Source organism: Felis catus, chromosome D4 (assembly GCF_018350175.1).
Source record: "Felis catus isolate Fca126 chromosome D4, F.catus_Fca126_mat1.0, whole genome shotgun sequence".
In the NCBI taxonomy this organism is placed as follows: domain Eukaryota; kingdom Metazoa; phylum Chordata; class Mammalia; order Carnivora; family Felidae; genus Felis; species Felis catus.
Genome location: NC_058380.1, coordinates 30,773,636 through 30,799,692, shown reverse-complemented (window position 1 = coordinate 30,799,692; position 26,057 = coordinate 30,773,636). Strand labels below are relative to the sequence as shown.

The window sequence follows — 26,057 nt, the reverse complement described above, 5'->3', positions numbered from 1 at the left end:
CAACAAAATTCTTTGCAAAGTATTTATTTCCCTGTTCTGGTAGATTAAAGTTGGTTCTTTGCTACATTTGCTTTAAAAAAAATGTTTATTTATTTTAAGAGAGAGAGAGAGCACACATGAGTGAGGGAGATGGCATGAGTAGGGGAGAAGTTCAGAGGGAGAGAGAGAATTCCAAGCAAGCTTAAGGCTCAGCCCCAAGCCCCACACAGGTATCGATCTGACAACTGTGAGATCATGACCTGAGCCAAAATCAAGAGTCGGGCACTTAACTGATTGAGCCACTCAGGTGCCCCTTTACCACATTTACTTTTTATCTTCCTGTTTAATGAATAAATCTGATATGTGAAACCTAAGAATTTTAATTCACTTTTTCTAATCTGACAGAATAATTCAAATAAATTCAGTTTCAGATAAATTCATCAAAACTTAGGTTTGATTTTACTTTTGAGCTATTTCCATTCTATGTTTTCAACAATAAGCAAAAGAGATGGTGAGTTGTAACTTCATTTTGTCCTAACATATGTCAGGTATCTGCCAAAAGAAAAATTCAGTTCTAGGTGCTGGGGTTACAGAGAACAACATATATGAATTAAATCTTCTTGAGAACTAGTTCTTGGCAACCAAAATCACCATCATCCATAGATTCAGTATAATTTCTACAGTTCGTTACAACAGTTTTGGTTACAAGTAGGAAAACAGCAGAGAATCAGCTTAAGTCACAGAGATATTTATTATCAGGATTCAAAGGACCCACAGAACCTAGGGGCTGAGATGCAGCCCAAGTTCAGTAATGAACTGAAACCAAAGATTCAGCTGTGCTAGGAAATCTTTTTATTTTTATTAAAAAAATTTTTTTAACATTTATTTATTTTTGAGGGAGAGAGAGAGACAGAGCATGAGCAGGGGAGGGGCAGAGCAAGAGAGGGACACAGAATCTGAGGCAGGCTCCAGGCCCTGCATGAGCCCAATGCAGGGCTCATGACTCACGAGCCGTGAGGTCATGACCTAAGCTGAAGTCAGACGCTTAATGGAATGAGCCACCCAGGTGCCCCTGTGCTAAGAAATCTTTATCCTTCATGGACTCTGTCTGCACGTGTGCTTTGCCCTCTTTCTCAGGGGGGCTGGGCTTCTATACAACCCAGGCAACAGAGCAGAATGTGTCTTCTCAGAGATCACACTTTCACATCTGTCCTGCTTTAGGAGACTGGCCAGACTGAGATTGGAAAGAGGGAGTGGGAAGACTGGGGGACCAGCCCAATAGTTCAGGTTTCCTACAATTGGGATTTTAGAGAACATGTAGTCTAGTAGCCTCTCTCTCTCTGTCTCTCTCAGTTTAAAAGTATTACATGGACATACCTTTGTGATCATTCATAATCATACATAAGAAAACACTAAAATCTCCTAACTCCAATTCTCCTCTCTGCATCAAGGATAATCACCATTAATAGTTATATATACTTCCAGTTTACTACTTTCTTTGTACCCATACCTGCATCTATATCTATCATCTATCTACCTATCCATCTCAGTACACTTTGAATAATGTGTACTTACCCTCCATAATGTGAAATGCCTCATCAAATTAGTTGAGGGTCTTAAGAACAATGCCAGGTTTCTTGAGAAGGAAGCAGTTCTGCCTTAAGATTGCAACATAGGGGTGCCTGGGTGGCTCAGTCGGTTAAGCATCTGACTTCAGCTCAGGTCATGGTCTCACAGTTCGTGGGCTTGAGTCCCACATCGGGTGACCTTGGGGGTCTCTCTCTCCCTCTCTCTCTCTGACCCTCACTCAGTTGTGCCCTCTGTCTCTAAAAAAAAAAAAAAAAAAAAAAAAAAAAAAATTGCAACATAGAAACCCTGCCTGAGTTTCTAGCCTGCATATCTGAGACTCAAGACTATAATACCAACTCATCCCTGAATTTCTAGCCTGCAGGCATGCTCTATAAATTTCAAACTTGCCAACCACCATATCCTATTGGTTTTATTTCTCTAGAGAACCCTGACTAATACAAATTTTGGTACTGAGTGTGGTTCTAGAGGAATACAATCTTTTTTTATATATAAAATTATTTAATGTTTTTATTTATTTTTGAGAAAGAGAGAAAGAGTGCAAGCTGGAGAGGGGCAGAGAGAGGGAGACACAGAATCCAAAGCAGGCTCCAGAATCTGAGCTGTCAGGAAAGAGCCTGACGTGGGGCTTAAACTCATAAAACGTGACATCATGACCTAAGTCAAAGTCAGGCGCTTAACTGACTGAGACACCCAGGTGCCCCTACAGGAACACAATCTTTTTTTTTTTTACTGTTTATTTATTTTTGAGACAGAGACACAGAGCATGAGCAGAGGAGGGGTAATTCGAACCAGGCTCCAGGCTCTGAGCTGTCAGCACAGAGACAGATTCAGGGCTCGAACTCACTGAGCTGTGAGATCATGACCTGAGCCGCTTAACTGACTGAGCCACCCAGGTGCCCAGGAACACAATCTTAAAGTTGAATTTCTTGAATTGGTTCTGGAGTTTCTGGAATTAGTTCTTTAATTTGGTAGCATTAAAGGCACTAATAACTCTATTTTCAGTAGCAAATAGAACATTTATAATCCATAGCACGATGTGGCAATAGAGATAAACATTACCTCTGAATATTCCTAATCACTATTAATATGGAGCAAGGTCCTGGGTGACCATGTATTTGATACCTTCAGAACATTTTGTCTGGGTGCCTGGGTGGCTCAGTCAATTGAGCATCCAACTCTTGATTTTGGCTCAGGTCAGGATCTCACAGTTTGTGAGTTTGAGCCCCAAATCAGGCCCTGTGCTGACAGTATAGAGCCTGCCTGGGATTCTCTGTCTCCCACTCTCTCTGCCTTTCTCTCTCTCTCTCTCTCAATAATAAATAAATAAACATTAAAAAAACATTTTGTCAAACTTACAAGTATGATGAGATTGGCTGGTTACTCCTAATTGTACTGGACAGAGTGAGGAAAGAAAAGGAGGAGACCAGGGATTTGAAATCCCAGCTTGAGTGCTGAATAAATTACTTGAAGCTTTCTATGTCCTGAAAAAACCTTATGTCCTGTAGCTGCAGAGCTGAGATTGCTGAAAAACAAACCTAGAGTTTCATCCTGAAATGGCTGACTTATAGCACAAATGGAATTCCCAGTCTCACAGGTGTCTCCTGTTAAAATAAAACATTGATTGGAAAGGAATGGGATCCTGAAAACTGGAATCAGGAAGATCCTGATAAAATGGAACACAGCCCCTAAATTTTGGTGAGTCTTCTTTGTCAAAAGCAGCCACTCCACCAACACCTGACATTAATCCTACTTTGCCTGAAGAACTCGTAATGGCTTCCTTTGAGGTATTGTAGTAGCCTTGCAAGACAATGCTGATTCTCCTCAAGACCAACCCTTACTTACCACCTGTCTTTGCTTCTAGACCTATAACTGGATTCAAGTTCCATCAAGCCCCTAAAGGTGACCTATGAAGTGTGACTCATGGAGTGTAACACACTCCAAAAGAATTACATTATTTTTCCAATGTATACAGGCAGAAATCCAGAGTATCTTAAGAGTATATTAAGAGATATTAAGAGTGTGGGATAATGGTGGAAGTTTAGATCAGCTAAATTTATTGATAGGGGCCCACGAAGCAAAGATTCCAAAGTTAATGTTGCAGCTCAAGGGGTTAAAAATATCTCTAATAGTATGTTTGGTTGTTTAGACCAAAAATGTAGCCTATATTAAATGAGATTGAAATGCCAGAACTTCCTTGGTATTCTTAAAGAAAGGTATCCAAAGGCCTAGGGAGATTGGGGTTTTAGAGAACATTTATTATTTAAGTCCTGCTCACCCACCCGAGGAACATACAGACAATACACCTTTCACTACGGGGAAATAAATTCGTGCAAGGGAACTCCAGCATCCTTGAAGATCTCTGTGCTCACTCTTCTCTGTAGGTTAGAAATTACAATGGGAACTGCTGCCAGTAAGTTGGGAAACCTAAAAACAATGAGTATTAGATCCCAAGGGGCCAAGGGTCAAGTGGTGGCACTTAATCACCTAAGGCAAGGTACGCATGGTTGCTGTAATGGACAGCAGAGTCAAAGCAGTAAATAAAATAGTCTGATTTGCAGAGACGTATGGCATTAACTAGTTGATCATGGTGTCATTACACATGAAATAGATGGGCAATGTATTAAACTCTTACTTGATCTGTATAAGTGGAAGGGTTCTAGATTAAATGAACAAAAGCCTAACTTGAATTTTTAAAAAATAGAGTCAAGGGGTGCCTGGGTGGCTCAGTTGGTTGAGCGTCTGACTTCAGCTCAGGTCATGATCTCACGGGTTCGTGAGTTCAGGCCCCACATCAGGCTCTGTGCTGACATCTTAGAGCCTGGAGCCTGCTTCGGATTCTGTGTCTCCCTCTCTCTCTGCCTCTCCCCCACTTGCACTCTGTCTCTGCCTCTCAAAAATAAAGAAAAATAATAAAAAATTAAAAAAATAATAGAGTCAAGTTCCCTTAACCAATTCCCTAGACTTGAGACAGTTTAGAGACTCAGAACCTGTTGAATGAAGGAAAAGCCAGGTCCCCTTGAGGAAGGACCCTAGTCAAACTCAGGATGCTGTTCAAACTTTATACTGTTAAGCTTTCTGCCAGTCTTTCCCAGAGAGACCAATGGCCTATCAGTAGGGTGAGTCTGCACTGGGGAAAAGGAACTAATCAGACTATTTGGATTGCTGGACACTGGCTGTACACTTAAAATGATTTCAAGGGACCCCAATTGTCACTGTGGTCTACTAGCCACAGAAGGGGCTAATGGAGGTCAGGTGATTTTGGGGGGATTATTTGTTTATTTTTAAATAATTTATTGTCAAGTTAGCTAACATAGAGTATACAGTGTGCTCTTGGCTTTGGGAGTAGATTCCCATGATTTCATCACTTACATACAACACCCAGTGCTCATTCCAACAAGTGCAGGTGACTTTTTTTTTTTTAAGTTTTTATTTTAATTCTGGTTAGTTAATATACAGCATTATATTAGTTTCAGGTGTATGATATAATGATTCAACACTTCCATACATCACCTGGTGCTCATCATGACAAGTGCACTCCATAATCCCCATCACATCTTTAACCCATCCTCCCACCCACCTCCCCTCTGGTAATCATCAGTTTGTTTTCAGTTTGTTTTCTAGAATTAAGAGTCTATTTCTTGGTTTGTCTCTCTTTTCTTCCCTTTTTTTTTTTGTTTCTCAAATTACACATATGAGTGAAATCATATGGTATTTGTCTTTCTTTGATGGGCTTATTTTGCTTAGCATTATTCTCTCTAGCTCCATTCTCTCTAGCTCCATGAAAATGGCAAGATTTCATTCTTTTTATGGCTGAATAATATTCCGTTGTATATGTATACCACATTTTATTTATCCATTCATCAGTCAGTGGACACTTTGGCTGCTTCCATATCTTGGCTATTGTAAATAATGCTGCTATAAACATAACTGTGCAAATATCCCTTTGAATTAGTGCTTTGTATTCTTCAGGTAAATACACAATAGTGCAATTACTGGATCTTAGGGTAGTTCTAATTTTAACTTTTTGAGGAAACTCCATACTGTTTTCCACAGTGGCTGCCCCAGTTTGTATTCCCAGCAACAGTTGAAAGAGGAGTCTTTTTTCTCCACATCCTTGTCAACACCTGTTGTTTCTTGTGGGCGGTCAGACAATTAATGGGGTTTTAGCCCAGGTTCATCTAACACTGTGGGTCACCAAACCCATGTTGTGGTTATTTTCCCATTTCTAGAATTCCTAATTGGAACAGACATACTCAGCAACTGGCAGAATTCCTACATTAGTTCCAGGACCTATGGAGTGAGGGCCATTATGGTAGGAAAGGCAAGTGGAAGCCTCAAGAACTGTCTCTACCTAGCAAATGAAAACCAAAAGCAATGCTGCATTCCTGAAGGTATTGCAGAGATTAATTCCACCATCAAGGACCTGGAGCATGCAAGGATGATGATTCTCACCATATCCCCATTCAACTCACCTATTTGGCCTATGCAGAAAATATATGGATCTTGAATAATGATAATGGATTATCACAAACTTAATTAAAAGTTGACTCAAGTTGCAACTGCTATACCAGATATGATTTCATTGCTTCAACAAATTAATAAATACATCCTTGTTACCTGGTATGTAGCTATTGATCTGGTAAATGTTTTGGTTTTTTTTTTTTCTCCCTCAATATCTATTAGAAAAGACTCTTAGAAGCAGTTTGCTTTCATCTGGCAAAGCCAACAATATAACTTGACTGTCTTATCTCAGGGGCATGATAACTCTCCCGCCTATGTCATAATAGTCCAAATGGACCATGATTGCCTTTCCCTTCCACAAGACATCATGGTGTTCCAAAACACTGACATTAGGCTGATTGGAACTAGGGATCAAGAAGTAGCAACTACTCTAGACTCATTTGTAAAACATTTGCATGTCAGAGCATAGGAAAAAATCCAGCAAAAATTCAGGGGCTTTCTACCTCAGTTAAATTTCTAGGCATTCAGTGATGTGGGGCATGTCATGATATCTCTTCCAAAGTGGAGAATAAGTTGTTGCATCTTGCCCCTCCTACATCTTAAAAAGAGGCACAACACCTGTAGGACTCTTTGGATTTCAGACATGTGTTCCTCATTTGGGTGTGCTACTTTGGACCCATTTACCAAGTAACCTAAAAGCTACTGTTCTTGAGTGGGGCCTGGACAAGAGGAGGCTTTGCAATAGATCCAGGCTGCTGTGAAAGCTGCTCTGCCACTTAGGTCAGATGATCTTGGAGACCCAGTGGTGTTAAAGTGTCAGTGGCTGATAGAGATGCTGTTGGGAGATTTTGGAAGGCCATTATAGGTGAATTGCAGCACAGAACCTTAGGATTTTGGAGCAAAGCCATACCTTCCACTGTGGATAACTTCTCATTTTGAGAAACAGCTTTTGGCCGGCTACTAGGCCTTAGTAGAGACTGAACACTTAATCATAGGCCACCAAATTACCATGCACCTGAACTGCCCATCATGAACTGGATATTATCTGACCCCAAGCCATAAAGTTATACACTCCATCAGCAAATGGAAGCAGCATATATGAGATTGGGCTTGCACAGCTCTGAAGGCACTATAAAGTTACAAAAGGAAGTAACCCAAATGCCCATGGTCCCCATTCCTGCTACATTACCTTCTATTTCCCAACCTGCACCCATGAACTCATGGGGAGTTCCCTACAATCAGTTGACTGAGGAAGAGAAAACTCAGGCCTGGTTTGTAGATGGTTTTGCACAATGTGTTGGTACCACCCCAAAAGTGGACAGCTGCAGCACTATAGCCCCTTTCTGGGATATCCTTGAAGGACAATGCTGAACGGAAATCCTCCAGAGGGCAGAACTTCAAGCAGTGCATCTGGTTGTTCATTTGCTTAGAAAGAAAAATGACCAGATTTGCAATTATATACCAGTTCATGAACTGTGGCCAATGGTTTGGCTAGGTGGTCAGGGATTTGGAGGGAACATGATTAGAAAGTAGGCATCAAGAAGGTGTAAGGGAAGGGGCACCTGGGTGGCTCAGATGGTTAAGTGTCCAACTTTGGCTTAGGTCATGATCTCACAGCTCATGAGTTTGAGCCCCACATCAGGCACTCTGCTGTAAGTGCAGAGATGCTTCAGATCCTCTGTCTCTCTCTCTCTGCCCCTCCCCCACTCACACTCTTCTCTCAAAAATAAATGAACAATAAAAAAGAAGGTCTAAGGAAGAAATAAGTGGACTCACCTCTCTGAATGAGTGAAAAACTGATATGTGTTTGCCATGTGAATGCTCACCAAAGGGTAGCCTCAGCAGAGGAGAATTTTAACAATCAAGTGGATATGGTGATCCTTTCTGTGAACCAGTCAGCCTCTTCCCCATCTGCTCATTATTGCCCAATGGGCTCATTAAATAAATGGCTATGGTGACAGAGATGAAGGTCATGCATGGGCTTGGCAACATTCACCAAGGCTGACCTGGTTATAGCCACCACTGCAGTGCCCAATTTGCCAGCAACAGAGACCAACACTGAGTCCACATTATGGCACCATTTCTAGTGGCAGGTTGATTGCATTGCACCACTTCTATTGTGGAAACAGCAGTATTTTGTTCTTACTGGAATAAACCCCTATTCTGGATATAGATTTGCTTTCCCTGCATTCAATGCTTCTGGGAAACTATGATCCATGTGTTTATAGAACACGTTATCTACCATCATGGTATTTCACATAGTATTGCTTCTGATCAGGGAACTTACTTAACAGCAAATGAAGTGTGCTAATGGGCTAAAAGTCAAGGACTTGTAATGTTCCACCCCAACCTTAAAGCAGCTGTTTTCACTGTTTGGTGGAATGGCCTTTTGAAAACTCAATTACAATGCCAGCTAGATGGCAATACCTTGCAGGGCTGGGGCAACGTTTTCCAGGAAGAGACATATGTTCTACATCAGCATCCATATATGGTGTTGTTTCTTCTACAGCCAGGAGTCAGGGGGTGGAAATGGGAATGGTACTACTCAGTATCACCCCTAGTGACTCATCAGCAGAATTAAAAAAAAATTTTTTTAATGTTTATTTATTTTTGAGAGAGAGAGACAGAGCATGAGGAGGGGAGGGGCAGAGACAGAGGGAGACACAGAATCCAAAGCAGGCTCCAGGCTCCAAGCTGTCAGCATAGAGCCCGACAAAGGGCTTGAACCCATGAACCATGAGATCATGACCTGAGCTGAAGTCAGATGCTGACTCAGCAACCCAGGCATCCCTCACCAGCAGAATTTTTACCCCATCCCCATGACCTTATGCTTTGCTCTGCTAGAGGACTTAGTTCTAAAAGGAAGAATGCTTCTGCCAGGAGACACAACAATAATCCCTTGAACTGGAACTTAAGATTGCCAGCTGGCCATTTTGGGCTCCTCATGCCTCTGAATCAACAGGTAAACAAGGAAGTTATTGTGCTGGCTGGGGTGATTACCAAGGAGAAATTGTGCTGCTACTCTACAATGGAAGTAAGGAAAAGGGTGTGTGGAATATAAGAGATTTCTTAGGGCATCTGAAAGGAAAATTATTATTTTTTTTACTCACACTTCTGACACCAAATGTGTGGATTTTCCACACAAAGCAATTCTGACACTAACTACCCAGAGTTAGGGCAGACCCCACAGGTTAAAGCTCAATCACACAAGACTCCCTCTCCTCCACCTTCAGATGCCAGTTTTAAGTCCCAAGTTGTCACCTGAACTTTTGACTAACTGGATATAAATCAAGGATTCCCAAAACACCCTCTTCAGTTTTGATAATTTGCTAGAACAGCTCACAGAACTTAAGAAAACAGGTTACTTACTATTGCTGGTTTATTATAAGGAAACAACACAGGAACAAAGATAGGTTTCTTGAAGAAGAAGCACTTCTCCTCGATACCACAATATAAATACTCTGTTTCCAGCCTCCTGTCCTGAAAAATTCAAATTCAAGACTGCAACATCAACTCTTACATGAATTTGCAGCCTGCCAGCCAGTCCTATAGATTTTATACTTGCCAGCCCCCACAATCATGTGTCGATTTAGTAAAATAAATTTCTCTCATTCTTAATACAGGTAATATACCAGTACAACATTTAAAAAGTTAATGAATGGTACACTCATGTTCATACCAGCATTATTCACAATAGCTAAAAGGTGGAAACAACCTAATGTTTATCAACAGATGAATGAATAAAATGTGATATATACATATAATGGGATATCATTTAGCCTTAGAAAAGAAGGAAATCAGGGGCTCCTGGGTGGCTCAGTCGGTTAAGTGTCCGACTTCGGCTCCAGTCAGGATTTTGCGGATTATGAGTTCAAGCCCTGCATCGAGCTCTGTGCTGACAACTCAGAGCCTGGAGCCTGCTTCAGATTCTGTCTCTCCCTCTCTCTCTCTGCTCTCTCTCTGCTCATGCTCTGCCTCTCCCTGCTCATGCTCTCTCTCTCTCTCTCTCAAAAATAAACAAAAAAAAAAAAAAAGAAGGAAACTTAATCATATGCTACAACATGGATGAACCTTGAGGACAATATGCTAAATGAAATAAGCTAGTCACAAAAGGAAAACTACTGTATGATTCCACTTATGAGATATATAGAGCAGTCGAACTCATAGAGATAAGTAGAATGGTGGTTGTCAAGGGGTTTGGGTGAGGGGAGTTATTGGCTCATGGGTACAGAGTTTCAGGTTGGGAAGATGAAAAAATCCTGGGTGGTATGATGGCTGCACAACAATGCAAATATTCTTAATTCCATTTAAGTGTACACTTAGAAATGTTTAAAATGGTCAGCTTTATGTTAATTGTATTTACCACGATCTTTAGTATGGGTAAAAATTAAGGAATTAAAAAATAATTTACACATCCTTTGTGTCATCACCCTTGGATCTTTATTCTTGGCAATTGAATCTGCTCTTGGATTTGTCAGAGGATATTTTGGGGCAGGAGGTTTTTTTCTAGGGCAACAAAATGGTTCATACTGGCAACCCTATCCACATGCAGCACTGTCTCCATGTGTATGTGTTTTCCAATTCATGTTTTTTGGTTCTATTTAAAACCATGGACACATGAAGAGCATTTTTCTTAGTTATACCACAAAATACAGGCCATTTTTAAATAACAAGATAGAAGTGACAATGGTTCATGTATTTATACTTCCTTGATCATAGTCTCTAAGGCACTGTGTTAGTCTGGGCCCAATAAGATTGAAATAACAACGTAGGTTAGAAAGTTTAATACAAAACATTATTCAACTCTGATTGACATGTGACTGGAAAACATAAACTATGGCTGAAAGATAGTACCCAAGGAAGATAAACTTGGAATGGGCCCCTTCCCCAAATCCAGGGTTCATACCTCATTGGAGAAGATGCAGTCTAGCCTAGGCTGGGTACCAGAGATTCAGAAATATCAGAGATATCAGGGATATCCAGTAGACTGGATAACAGAGAAAGAAGTTTGCTAGTTCCCCCAGGCCAATCAGTGTCAAAGGTCTACAGTTAGTGGGCAAGCTGGAAGCAGCTCTCCAGAGGGCAGGTGAGGCACAGGTATAATCCCACAAGAGATATGAGTGTGCAGGAGTGTCCAGAAGTGCAGGTGGACCATGTGCAGGCCTGCAGACAGAGTGGTGGCTAGACAGGAACCACTTGTGGTGTAGGTGAGGAACTGGGCCACTGGTGGAGGCAGGAGGGCTTCTGGGCAGTTTCTGCGTCAAGCAAGATTATTACTAGACGAGGCCATGACTGCAAGGTTGCTGAGAAGATGCACACACTGGGCATGTGACTGGGCAGAGATCCACCCGGTGTTCTCATTGACCCAACATGCAGCAGCCAGAAACAGTATGAGAGCCCCTTCCTCCTGCAAAAGCAAAAGCACCCCCACCAGACCCCATGCCCTCTACTGAAAATGCTTAACATTGTGCTCACTATAAACGAGAGACGCTTGAAGGAAATCTGTCCAGTATCACAGAAAATATATTGAAGGATTAATTTGGAGCTGGGAGACAATAAACTGGTAACTGTCACAGGTGCTTTATCCCTCAGAGTTTTTAACTCATTCAGTCATGTTCTGATGCTCCGTCCATAATCCTTTCTAATTTCTGCATTTGGCATGGCTACTCTCCCTCCTACAGAATTACTTTTTAATGATGCCTGGGTTCATTGCTCTGCTAAAATAACAATGACTAAATCATAGGTCTCTTTATATTTGAAAATTAAACTGCCTAATCTGTAATTCTTATTTTACATGAAATATAACCCCAAAAGCAGTAATGTAAAAGAATACTTTAAATCTACTGATATCAGTAATTAATTAGAGCTGTCAAAATAGGAGCAACTGTTTTCTTATTGCACATCTATGTCTACTTACCAGAACAATGCTGGTAATAAGTGCAGTCAAGTCTTTCTCTGGCAACCTGCATGTTGTCAGTGCTATCCATCGGCCTTTTACTCTCCTCTGCTCATTTATTCCCAGAAATTCAAGAGGCTTCCTCTCTAGAGGCCAGAGGCTTTTGGTACTGAATTCCCTCTGGCAAAAGGTCTTCAATGTAAATACACCATTCTCTTTCCTTGAGAATTGATGACTCCCAAACAAGAAAGAGGATGGAGACATCAATTTAATTATTTTTTTCAAAGACAGAGAGAGAGAGAGAGAGAGAATTTTAAGCAGACTCCACGTTCAGCATGGAGCCCGATGTGGGGCTCGATCTCATGACCCTGAGATCATGACCTGAGCTGAAACAAAGAGTTGGCTCAAATAGCTGAGCCACCCATGTGCCCTGACATCAATTTTAAATCCCACATAAGCCCCATAGCAAATTAGAAGTTTAGAAATAACCTCACTATTTGTGAGCATTTTAAATTATCCTAATCTGCTAATACTCAGTGCTGGCAAGAGGATGGGGACACAGGAACTTCCAAGACCACCTCTGCTATGATAAATTTGGCAATAACCCTCATGTAAAATGAGCACATCCTCTTGCTCAGAAATTCCACTTCTAGCAATTTATCCCGGGGAATATACTCTCCCAATTCAAAATTGGTGTTTGCAAAAGGATGTGACCCAAATGTTATTTCTAATAGTCAAAAGAAGGAAGGAAGGAAGGAAGGAAAGGAAAGGAAAGAAGAAAGGAAGGAAGGAATTGTTTACATCACTAGGAAACCATTTAACTATATTTCTTAGAAGCCCGAGGACAAACTATACAAACTAAACTTTTAATATGAAAAATCTCAACTATACAAAATGGAAGAATAGTATAATGAATCCATGTTTAACCATCATGCACCTTCAAAAATTATCATTTGGCTATGTAACCAAACCAATGTGAGTACCCACCTTGGTGAATTGGAAACTCACTGAGTTGTCATACAAAGAAAAGTTTATTTGCAGCAAATGAGATCATGGGGAATAATTTCGAAAGCCATGACCCCCTTTGAGCAAGGGTGGATGGGTTCCTTTTATGGGTTAGGATGAATATTTAGATATAGAAGCTTTGTCATCGTATGTAGAGGTGGGCATAAGGTCGTTCATGCACCTTAAGGAAACATTCCTATACACACATTGTATGTTATATAAATGAGGCTCATGCCCCTCCTTGGAGATTTTAGTATTACAACGGAGTAAAGGTAGTTGTTGGTCATCCTGGAGGTCACTCCACTATCCATCTGCACAAGTGTGAGTCAGGGGTTACACTCAAACTGGTCTGGGTGGTCTGGGCCGGCTGGAGGTCTTGACAGGGCAGTCACTATCACTCCAGGGGAGGTTTCGCTTTCCACCTGCCTGAGTTAGGAGGTAATCTGGAAAGAAGAGCTTAAGGAAAACTGGGACAAGGGTAGGGGAGTACAAGCAGGTGAGCAGTGTAAGAAATAAGTCCACTGACCCAATCAAAGGAGGGTCGTGAGACTCACAGCATGGTGAAGCGAGGCTTTAATCAACGTTCTTGCAGGAGTAGGAGTCTGATGGACAGTCACCCCTGGGGTAGTTACAGCAATTTATCTTTTAGCATGTAAGTCCCTCCCCTGGTTCCTCATTGGCTGAGTATTACAGAGGTTACAGCATTACCTGGACATTGCCTTTGCCCATGTAAGGCCAAAAAGTAGTCTGATTGGAACAAATGTATATTTCCTGAGGTGACAGACTTTAAGTCCCTTGTTTTTTGGTGCATGCTCATTGCAAAGCCTGCAAAAATACACCTGCAAAAGGGAGAGGGGAAGAAGACCCAGGAAGTCAAGTGTCCGAGGGTTTGGGATTCCATGGGGGGCGGGGGGGGTGGCGTTTGTACATATTTCCAATAGGTTGTGAACCTACTGTTAACTAGACAGCACAGCTTTTATTTGGTATTTCTGAAAACTAATCATCTTCCTTACTTCTCATGGCAGTAAAGGTTGGGTCTTGGGGTCTAGCTAGTGACAGCTAATCTTGTTTCATCTATTCTTCTCTCACCTTTTCTTTCTTCTTTTGAGTAATTTGAAACAAACAGCAAATTACACCATTATATTGTTTTACCTATGAATAGTATGTATCTCTAACAGTAAGGACCTTTAAAAACACATAACATTGACATTATCACACCTAACAAAAATTACAAGAATTCCTTAGTATCATCTAAAACCCAGTTTATGGCTTCCAGTTGTCTAAAAAATGTGGGTTTTTAAAATCGAAATATATTTGACATATAACGTTGTGTAAATTGAAGGTGTACGTATTGATTTGATACATTTATTATTGCATTGTGATTGCCAGTGCTGTGTTGGCTAGCACGGCTATCACCTCACATAATTATCATTTCTTTTCTTATGGTGATTGGAATAATTAAGATCTAGTCTCTTAGCAAGTTTGATGTTTATAATACAATATTGTTATCTATAATCACTATACTGTGCTTTAGATCTCTAAGACTTATTTATCAGGTTTACACCCTTTAACATCTCTCCTATTCTCTACCCTCCAGGCCTTGGTAACTGATAAGAGTAGGCAATTAGCTAGATAAAAGCAGGGAACAAATGCTTTCCAACAACAACAACAAAAAAGGCAGAAACCAGATTCCAAATAGCCAGGAAAGACCCTGGAGGATATACATGCATTCTTCCCTATAACAGGCTGCCCTACAATAACCTATAGCTTCATTATAATACATTTACATTGCAGTTTTGACTCCCCACCTCTGGGGCGGGGTTGGGGGGGGTGGGTAGACAGCCGCCATGGCAGTTCCAACAAGGACCATACGGGGCCAAAAACTCCCCCTTGAGAGTTTGGCTCTCTATATTCTTTCTTGGCTGAACTCAACAACTGTGGTTGGTGCAGAAGCAGGGAAAGGCTCCACAAGATGACAGTAACCACCATTTTACTGTTCCTACAAGTATTTTTTTAGATTCCATAGTATAAGTGATATCGTACAGAATTTGTCTTCTCTGAGTTACCTCACGGAGTATAATGTCCTCAAGGGCCAACCATGTTGTCACAATGCAGGATTTCCTTCTTTCTCATGGATGAATAATATTTCACTGCATATATACCATATCTTCTTTACCCATTCATCCACTGATGAACATTTAGGTTGTTTCCATATCTTGGCAATTATGAATAATGCTACAATCTTCATGGAAGTGCATATATATTGCTTCAATATCCTGTTTTCATTTTCTGGTTATATACCAAAAGTAGAATTGCTGGATCATATGGTAGTTCTATTTTTAATTTTTTGAGGAACCTCCATAATACTTTTTATAGGGGCTATGCTAATTTACATTCCCACCAACAGTGATTAGTGACCCCTTTTTCTCCATATCCTCACCAACAATTATTTCTTGTCTCCCTGATGATAGGTGTGAGGTGATAGCTACTTATGGCTTTGATTTACATTTCCCTGATGATTAGTGATGTTGATCACCTTTTCCTGTACCTGGTGGCCATTTGGATGTTTTCTTAGGAAAACTGTCTATTTAGTTCCTCTGCCCACTTTTCCCCCTATTTTTTTAAATTGTATTGTTTGTTGTTAATGAGTTCTGAGTTCTTTATATATTTCAGATATTTACCACTTTTCCAATATATGGTTTGCAAATATGTTCTTCCATTCTATAGATTGCCTTTAAATATTTTCTACCATTCTATAGATTGCCTTTTCATTGTGTTGTTTCTATTGCTTTGCAGAAGCTTTTAAGTTTGATGGAGTCCCACTTAATGATTTTTGCTTTTGTTGATAGAATCCAGGTTTTCTATTACTTGAAAACAAAAGCACTGTAACTGATAAGTTCTCACTATACTTATTCATTCTTCTGCTATATTATTTATTGCTCTTCATCACAACTATTGATTCTGAGCTTATCTTCCCAAATGGACTATTAGCTCATTGCCTTAAGCGTGTCTTATTTATCTTAATCTTTCTAGTTTCTACCAATACCTGACACAGGGAAGTTGCTAAGTAAATATTTGTTGACTGTGTGACTAGTTCTACCTGTTATATCCTGAGTACAGGGATTAAGGAGTTTACATGAAAAACAATTTGTATCCTTAAAATGTAAAGGAAACCAGGGGCGCCTGGGTGGCTCAGTCGGTTGGGCGGCCGACTTCAGCTCAGGTCATGATCTCGTGGTCCGTGAGTTCGAGCCCCACATCAGGCTGTGTGCTGACAGCTTGGAGCCTGGAGCCTGTTTCCGATTCTGTGTCTCCCTCTCTCTCTGACCCTCCCCCATTCACGCTCTGTCTCTCTCTGTCTCAAAAATAAATAAACGTTAAAAAAATTAAAAAAAAAATGTAAAGGAAACCATAATACATTGCAGTTAAATAAAATTTTTAAAAAATACACCTGAAAGTAACCAAATGAAACACCACACCAGAATAAAACATATTCTGTGGTAATCATTTGTGGCTTGTATGCATACTTCTTTCTGGGTCACTTGGACACTAGAACATTTTTTTAAAAACTGTTATTTTGATCTAATTTTAGATGTACAGATAAATTGCAAAACAGTACAGAGTTCCTATTTACCCTTTACTCACTTACCTCTGTTAACATCTTACACGACTATGATACATTTGTCAAAACTAAACTCATTGAAGTACAGACTTTATTTGGAATTCCCCAATTTCTCTACTAATACCCTCTATCTGCTCCAGGATCCAATACAAAATACCATGTTGTCTTTAGTTGTCATGACTCCTTATCTCTCATCTGTGATGGTTTCTTAGTCTTTGGCTTTTATGACACTTTTGAAGAGTATTGGCCAGGTATTTACAGAATTTCTCTTAATTTTTGTTTATCTAGAGACTTATTGTCTAAAGCTTTCTGGAAATTCTTTTTTTTTTTTTTAAAGTAAACTTTACCTCCAATGTGGGGCTTAGACTCACAACCCAAGATCAAGAGTTGCGTGCTCTACTGACTGAGCAAGCCAGGCGCCCTCTAGAATTCTTTTGTAGTAATAATAATGCCTTATAAATGCAAGACATTTTATGGCTTACAAACGAACATCAGTATGTTCCTGTGGTGATTCCCACCTTCATCTGGAGAAGTGACTCAGAAAGAATGTTTGTCCCCATGTACAGGAAGGCCTTCACAGAGAACTACTGGAAGGAGCAGGCTGAAAACACCATTAGCACCTGCTGGAATGAAGGCTGGACAGGAGGTCACTGAACGGGACCAGGCCTGAAGGGAACCGAGCTTGAACTTGTGAGGTACCCTCACTGGGTCAGATACCTGACCTCCACGGGTCTACATGGTTTCTAAAATCCTCTATTATCTATGTATTTCATTCACCCTGCTAATACTGCACTCTATTCACACTAAAAATTAACAGCTAATGATAAAACCCAAAAGTTGCCTTTCACAGATAGCTTTTTACTGTACAACAAAGTCCTTTACTTTTATTTCTCTGAGAAAGGCCCTCTTCAAAAGGCTGATGGGGCATATTGGCACCTGATGGGTCAGCCTAAGTTACTTCTTTTCCCCTTCCTTCCTTCCTTCCTTCCTTCCTTCCTTCCTTCCTTCCTTCCCTCCTTCCTTCCTTCCTTCCTTATTTCTTTCTTTCCTTTTCCTTTTTAGTAATCTCCACACCCAAGTCAAACACACCACCCCGAGATCAAGAGTCACATGCGCCTCCAACTGAGCCAGACAGACACCCCTGAGATACTTCTTGAGGAATTAACCTCTTGGGAACTACATTCCTTGCTTCAGAAAAACCAAGGTGCATTAGTGACAGCAGCAGAGATGAATAAACCAATAATGCACTATTTTCAGACCAAGGTACAGTCACAGCACTCAGCCAGGTGTGCTTGGGGAGAAGGAAAAGAGAAACTGGGGAGAGGGGAGGATAGGTGGAGGAAGAAGTGCGTGCAAGAGGAAGACTTAAAGACAAGCAAAAGGAAGTTCATGCATTCATGAATATTTCTTGGGTACTTTCTCTGTGATAGATTTTAGAGATAGAACAAAGTAGACATGGACTTTTTTTCAGGGAGTTTATAGTCTACTTAAGAAATGGATGGGGCGCCTGGGTGGCGCAGTCGGTTAAGCGTCCGACTTCAGCCAGGTCATGATCTCGCGGTCCATGAGTTCGAGCCCTGCGTCGGGCTCTGGGCTGATGGCTCAGAGCCTGGAGCCTGTTTCCGATTCTGTGTCCCCCTCTCTCTCTGCCCCTCCCCCGTTCATGCTCTCTCTCTGTCCCAAAAATAAATAAAAAACGTTGAAAAAAAATTAAAAAAAAAAGAAATAGAAAAGATGGGGTGCCTGGGTGGCTCAGTTGGTTAAGCATCCGACTTCGGCTCAGGTCATGATCTCGTGGTCTGTGAGTTCGAGCCCCATGTCGGGCTCTGTGCTGACAGCTCAGAGCCTGGAGCCTGTTTCAGATTCTGTGTCTCCCTCTCTCTGACCCTCCCCTGTTCATGCTCTGTCTCTCTCTCTCTCTCTCTGTCTCAGAAATAAATAAACGTTAAAAAAAATTAAAAAAAAAAAAAAGAAGAAGAAGAAGTTAGGTCCAGAGCACCTAGGTGGCTCAGTCAGCTAAGCAACCAACTTTTGATTTCGGCTTAGGTCATGATCTCACGGTTTAGGGGTTTGAGCCCCACATCGGGCTCTGAGCTGACACAAAGAGCCTGCTTGGGATTCTCTGTCTCTCCTTCTTTCCCTCTAAAAATAAATAAATATTTAAAAAGTTATTAAAAAAAAAGTAGGGTCCAAACAACTTAATAAGTATTTATATTTTAACAACCTAATCGCTGTTTGAAAATAAAGCTACAAATGAAAAGAAAATGTCACATTTTTATTTCATTCCAGGATGTGTGCCTGTTGGGCACTATACAACTCCTCAATCCTTGAAATTAGATTGGACACCACCACCCTGGTTTCCTGTTCCACAGTAATTTTTGTGTGGTTCCAGATTTTTATCACAGCTGTTGAAAACCCAGCTTTGCAAAGATATTATGTCCTTCAAAGAAATGCAGTAGAAAAGAAATGTCAGATCATGAACCATCTTTACTATCTCTACTTACAGGCAAGATGTCAGACAGATGACCCATTTCCTCAAATATTTAAAATATCCTGCTGTAGGTCACGATCTCACGGTCCGTGAGTTCGAGCCCCGCGTCGGGGTCTGGGCTGATGGCTCAGAGCCTGGAGCCTGTTTCCGATTCTGTGTCTCCCTCTCTCTCTGCCCCTCTCCCGTTCATGCTCTGTCTCTCTCTGTCCCAAAAATAAATAAACGTTGAAAAAAAATAAAAAAAATATCCTGCTGTACATACTGTGTAAGTACACTGTGGCACCCCAACACCTATTTCTTGATTTAGCAACAGATCTATGCTTTAAAATGTCTAAACCCACTGCAGGTTTCTCAAACAAAGCACTTAAATATGTGTCCAATAACGTATACATCACACAGCTGCAAGCCAGAGGATACAGGATCAGTTTCTCCCACACTTTGTGGCAGACACTAGTCACATATACCTCACTAGCACTCTGTCCAGGATATGGGTGATTCTAAAGGGCTTCAACTAGACAAATATAATAGAGGATCACATTTTCTGAATTTCAAATCCAGATACAAAGGCGGGTGAACTTATAAAGATGAAGTCTGTTATCTGGCCCCGTCCCAGGAGTTCTGGACACATGGTCACCAACTATGAGAAACCCCAGTACAAGATTAACCCCCAAGTCTGGGGCCAACGGGGTCTCCTAGAGGCTGCAGAAATTCCTAAATTCCCCTATGCCTGCCTACATACAGCCTGCCTTAGGAGAAATTAGGGTGGAACTAGAAGCAGGCCTAAAAGACTACCTGGTATCAACCTTAAAAATAAAACAGCCAGTTATTTTATCAGCAAAATGAATTTATTTGGCAATAGCAAAGGGATTGCAATTTGGGACAAACTGTGACAAACCACAGGCAAGTATGAAGAAACAAAGGGAAGTCCAGCTTTTATTAGGCCTTTGGGAAAATTTGGGAGATTTGTTTTGAACAAAAGTTCACTGGAGAAGAATAAGAGTCTGCAGCTGTGGTGGTTTCTCACTGGCCACAAGCAGTAGTTAGCATGTTGCTGGGAAGAGAGGGATCTTCCTTTATCTTTTTTTTTTTTTTTTAACGTTTATTTATTTTTGAGGCAGAAAGAGACAGAGCACGAACGGGGGAGGGGCAGAGAGAGAGGGGGACACAGAATCGGAAGCAGGCTCCAGGCTCTGAGCCATCAGCCCAGAGCCCGACGAGGGGCTCGAACTCGCGGACCGCAAGATCATGACCTGAGCTGAAGTCAGCCACTTAACCGACTGAGCCACCCAGGCGCCCCCATGGGATCTTCCTTTATCTTAAAAGCAGGAGATAAACTCGTAAGTGAAACATGCCCTCTCTTGTCAAGATAATTCTTATCTTCCTTCTTCCTGCTGGTTGTACAGGCTGCAAGGAGTGGCATCTGCATGAAAATTTCCCCTTCATGGCTTCTGAACCCCATTTTATTATTGTTTTTTCCATACTTCATTTTAAATGAGGTGTCCTTTACTCATTTTCACACTGGTAGAGACTTCTACAAAGCTGATGCCAAGTCATCTAACTCCATCGTCCTCATCCCTCCCAGCCCTTTTACACACTCAGGTAGGTTGTCTCACTTGAGGAGTCTGTTTTTTACTTAAAAAACATCTTGGGGGGGGGGGAGTACTCTTGAAACATTTAGAACATGTCTTTTTATTTTTTTAAATGTTTTACTTATTTTTGAGAGAGAGAGAGAGAGAGAGAGAGAGACCGTGTGAGCAGGGGAGGGGCAGAGAGAGAGGGAGACACAGAATCTGAAGCAGGCTTCAGGCTCTGAGCTGTCAGCACAGAGCCCAACACGGGCTCGAGCTCACAAACTGTGAGACTATGACCTGAGCCGAAGTCAGACACTTAACCGATTGAGCCACCCAGGTGCCCCTATTCTATCTAGTACATTTCTAAAATAGGTTTGTTTATCTATCTATCTATCTATCTATCTATCTATCTATCTATCTAAAGTAGGCTCTACACCCAATGTGGGGCTTGAACTCAAAAGGCCTGGAGATCAAGAGTGGCATGCTATACTGACTACTGACTGTGCCTTCCAGGTGCCCCCTAAGATAGGTTTATCATACCAACTCTTGAAAAGTAAAACACACACATACAGAGAAGTATTATGCAATCATAAAAAGAACAAGATCATACCATTTGTGACAACATGGATGAACCTAAACAGCACAGTAAAACCCTGGATTGTGAATAACTTGTTCTGCGAGTGTTTCTCAAGATGAGCAAACATTTCTAATACATTTTAACTTGATAAAGGAGTGATGTCTTGCAATAGCAGTACATGACTCCAAATGTCACGTGATCACTACTGAGTCAATGCTTCTCTCTCTCTCTCTTTTGCTGTGGGATTGTGGATGATTGTCTCCCATGCTCAGATTCTCTGTCTCAGGCCTCAGTGTTTGGCAGAAATCAGTGATTTTTCAGAACAGTGGGAGGTACCTACAACTGACACTAACTAGTGTATTTTTGTCACTTCAAAGCACCAATGGACAGTCCTTTGCTTTTCCATACAAGAGTAAGCTTAGGAATGCTTTGCTTCATTCTAGGTCAGGCTGCCTGCAGAAATAGACCCTTTCCTCTGCTGCCTTATTGCCAGTTACATTAAATATGGTATATGACAAGAATTTCTTAATACTGTACTGTAGTCAACATCTGTGTGAGCATATACAATGACCCCCAAGCAGAAAAAGGTGGAAAAGAAAGGCGGTAAGAAGAACAGGATGAGGGGCACCTGGGTGGCTCAGTCGGTTGAGTGTCTGACTTCGGCTCGGGTCATGATCTCACAGTTTGTGAGTTCAAGCCCCACATCAGGCTCTGTGCTGACAGCTCAGAGCCTGGAGCCTGCTTCGAATTCTGTATCTCCCTCTCTCTCTGCCCCTCCCACATTCGCACTCTGTCTCTCTCAAAAATAAATAAACATTAATAAAAAAAAATTTAAAAAAAAGAAGAAGGGGATGATTACAGTGGAAGAAAGACATCATCACGAAGTACAAATGAGGTATGCAAGTAGCTGGAATTGCAAGATTTCATAAGAAGTCTAAGTCTGTGTCTTGTCTGCAGAGGAGGAGGAGAAAAAGGTGGAGGAATCTCTCACTTCAAATGAAATTAGGGAGATGTGTAAAATGTGGGAAACAATGCAAAATTTTGTAGAAAAGCACCACCCGAATAAGGCTGTAGCAGCGTGCAAGCAATAAATCTGTTTAACAACAATGCAAGGTCACTTTTCTGTGAAATCCTCAAAAGGAGGCAAAAGCAAGTGTCATTGGATAGGTTCCTTGTTAAAGTTGCATGAAAAGAAAAAGATACCATTGAGCCAAAAGACAGCAAAGATTCCATTAGTGAGAGTGAAAGTCTTCCTACACAACAACCCTCCTCTCTCATCTCCCTCACATGAACCAGGAAAGTTTTCTTTTTTTTTTTTTTTTTTTAATTTTTTTCAACGTTTTTATTTATTTTTGGGACAGAGAGAGACAGAGCATGAATGGGGGAGGGGCAGAGAGAAAGGGAGACACAGAATCGGAAACAGGCTCCAGGCTCTGAGCCATCAGCCCAGAGCCTGACGCGGGGCTCGAACTCCCGGACCGCGAGATCGTGACCTGGCTGAAGTCGGACGCTTAACCGACTGCGCCACCCAGGCGCCCCGAAAGTTTTCAAAGGTAAGTGCAGGTTATTTTTTCTTCATATTTTGTATTATATTACAGTATTCTGATCATTTTTATTTTTATTTATTTTTAAGTTTTTTAACATTTATTCATTTTTGAGACAGAGTGTGAGGAGGGAGGGGCAGAGAAAGAGAGAGACAGAATCTGAAGTAGGCTCCAGGCTCTGAGCTGTCAGCACAGAGCCCGATGAGGGGCTCGAACCCACGAATTGTGAGACCATGACCTGAGCTAAAGTCGGACACTTAACCAACTGAGCCACCCAGGCACCCCTTGTGATCATTTTTATATAAATATTTTTGGGTTGTGGAACGAATCATCTGAGTTTCCATTATTTCTTATGGGGGAATTTTCTTTGATATACAAGTGCTTTGCATTACAAGCGTGTTTCCAGAATGAATTATGTTCACAAATCAAGGTTTTACTGTATTATGCTAAGTGAAATAGTCAGACTGAGAAAAACAAATACCATACGATTTCACTCACTGTGGAATCTTAAAAAAAAAAACAACAAAACAAACAAATAAGCAGAATCAGACCTGTAAACACAGAAAACAAACTCATGGTTGCCAGAGGGGATGGGGAGTAGATGGGCAAAACAGGTGAAAGGGAGAGAGAGATACAGGCTTCCAGCTATGAAATAAAGAAGTCACAGGAATAAAAGGCACAGCATAAGGAATACAGTCAATATTATAATAGTGTTATATGGTGCCAGATGGTAGCTACACTTGTGGTAAGCATAGCATAATGTTTAACTTGTTGAAGCACCATGTTTACACCTGCAGCTAATGGTAACATTGTGTGTCAACACAACACTCAAATACAAAAATTAATAATAAAAAAATTGGTGGTCTTAGCAAAAGAAGTTGAACCTATGCATCTTAGCTTCTTCTTGTCTGTGGCACTTGCAAAAATTGCTGCAAACCTACTTTGTTCTTTGACTTAAAATATTTAAATCACTACCTTGCACACACACGCACACACACAAAGTAGAATTAAAGGAGTTTGTTCCAGTGATGAAAATTTTCCATATTTTCATAGGGATGTGAATAACAGGGGTGGACAATCAGCCAAAACTCATTCGACTGTGCAGAGATGCACAGAAAAGTGCCAGAAGCCAAGCTATCCAACCAGCCTGATGGCAGGGCCCAGGCGGTGGATGGATCGGGACTGCATGGCGGCCCACCGAAAGTGAAGCTTCTTGTACTCCTGCTTTTATGTAATTTGGCCTTAGCGATGGTCAGGGCAGCCTCCCTACCAATGAAAGTACATGGGGATTTGTTGATTGGGGAACTGCCCATGACAGGCCCCTCGGGGAGAAAAACCATTGGGGAAACAAAGAAGATTCCGCAGGGAAATTAGTGGCCCTACATCCAGCCTTTGCCACCCCCTATAAAGACTCCTCTACCTAAAGGAAGGATAGCCCCATGTATTTCCCAGCCAAGGAGGGGGGACAAATGGGTTCGAAATCCCCAATTCCGTTAACAAAGGAATGTATCTATGGATACAAGTTACTCCAACCCCCAGGCCCACTTGGCCGCCAGAAGGCATTCCAGAGCACATCTGGACCTGGTGGGTTAAGGTACAGAATGGTTCATTAGTTCCTAGGTATACATTGTCTCTCTGGGAGCACATAAGGAATGGGTTCCCAGGGCCCTCTTGCCTCCCTCTGGGCACCCCAGACCAAAGCGAATACTTTTGTTCCTTGTATCCCAGATGGTTCAAAGGAACAATTAAGAAGTCATGTCCCTGTAAAGGTTCCACTTGAGGTGTTGAGAGCTAGATTACCTTGAAAGGGCAAGAGGAAATGTTACAAGAAAATAACTATGTTGTTCCTTAACGGGTGATTACACAAAAGAACATTTTTAGAATTAGGTAATGCCAGAAAGCATAGATGACACATGCTATAAGGAATTTGCTAACAAATATAATGCCACGCTTGCCACAATAAAGCATCTATCTAACACACTGCTATTGTCTGTGTCCATTTGTTATCTTCGCCGACGCCATTCATCCTTCAGGAACCCCTGGACCTGCTGGGGCTGGACTCTGGCAGAAAAGTGACAGAGTAAAACATTACCGATAGAAACTAGGTGGTGGACCCAGGAGTGTTCACTGCACAATTCTTTCAATTTTTTGAGCGTGTTGTAAAATATCCAAGATACGTACACCTGAAACTGAAATTAAAAACTTAATAAAAAATTAAATAAATAAATAAAAACTCCTTGTTTAATCACGGTCAGAAAAAAAAAAAAAAAGAAGAAATGCACATCCAATGACCCAATCGTTATTCTCCTGGGTATATACTCAACAAAAATGCATAAACATAAATCAAGAGATGTGTATTTTAAATCTTATGGTGGCATCCTTTATGCTGAGCAGAATTCTATTAGCAAAATGAGTAATATTTATTCACAGATACAAGAATCGGGGGAAAAGCCCATTCATGTCCTTAAATAAATGTCAAAAATAATTTTGCATTTTATATTTAATAATTGCATGTCAAATTATGTAATGACATGTCATTTGACCATGTGTATACAAATAATAGTTGTAATAAAAACCCAATTCAGTACAAAAACATTTTTTAATAAAAAAATAAAATATCCATGATAAAATGTTGGCAATCTTTCAATTAAAAATTAAAGATTTGGGGCACCTGGATAGCTCAGTCGGTTGAGCCTTTGACTCCGGATTTTGGCTCAGGTCATGATCCCAGGGTTCTGAGATCAGGCCCCACACTGAGTGTGGAGCTTGTTTGGGATTCTCTCTTCTTCCCTCTGCCCCTCTCCCACGCCCGCGCGAGCTCTAAAATTTAAAAAAAAAAATTAAATTAAAATTAAATATTTATTTTAAAAATAAAAATTAACTCTACACCTAAGATGTATTCATTACACTGTGTATTAATGATACCTCAAAACAAAACACCAGAACTAAGGAGGGGCTCGGTTAAAAACGGAATAGAAGGAAAATACAATAAGTCTGTTAAATCATAAATGTGGCTGTTCTGAGAAGAAAATTCTTTAAATTGGTAACTGGTTCTCTAAGTAAGAAGTAACTTCGGCCGAAGCAGGGGGCTGCGTCCTTCCTAAACAACTTTCCCCTGGACCCCTCTCCCTCTTCCTACCTATAGTGGCTGAGTCAGAAAACACCCGTGCAGCTTAAGCTTGCCTGCGCATCGCGGCCAGCGGAGCCTCATCTCGTAACTACGGTGTGCGCCCCATCCAGTCCCCGTACACTCCAGTCTACCAGCGCCCAGCGGGACGCGACCCAGCGTCCACGCCCGACGGAAGCTCACGCAGCTCCGCC

The 26,057-nt window shown here is 41.2% G+C and overlaps 1 pseudogene; it reads left to right on the top strand.

The window, feature by feature from the left end:
* The first annotated feature begins 7,713 nt into the window (after positions 1-7,713).
* On the top strand, positions 7,714-17,207 carry LOC123381502 (annotated as a pseudogene).
* Positions 17,208-26,057: the final 8,850 nt, after the last annotated feature.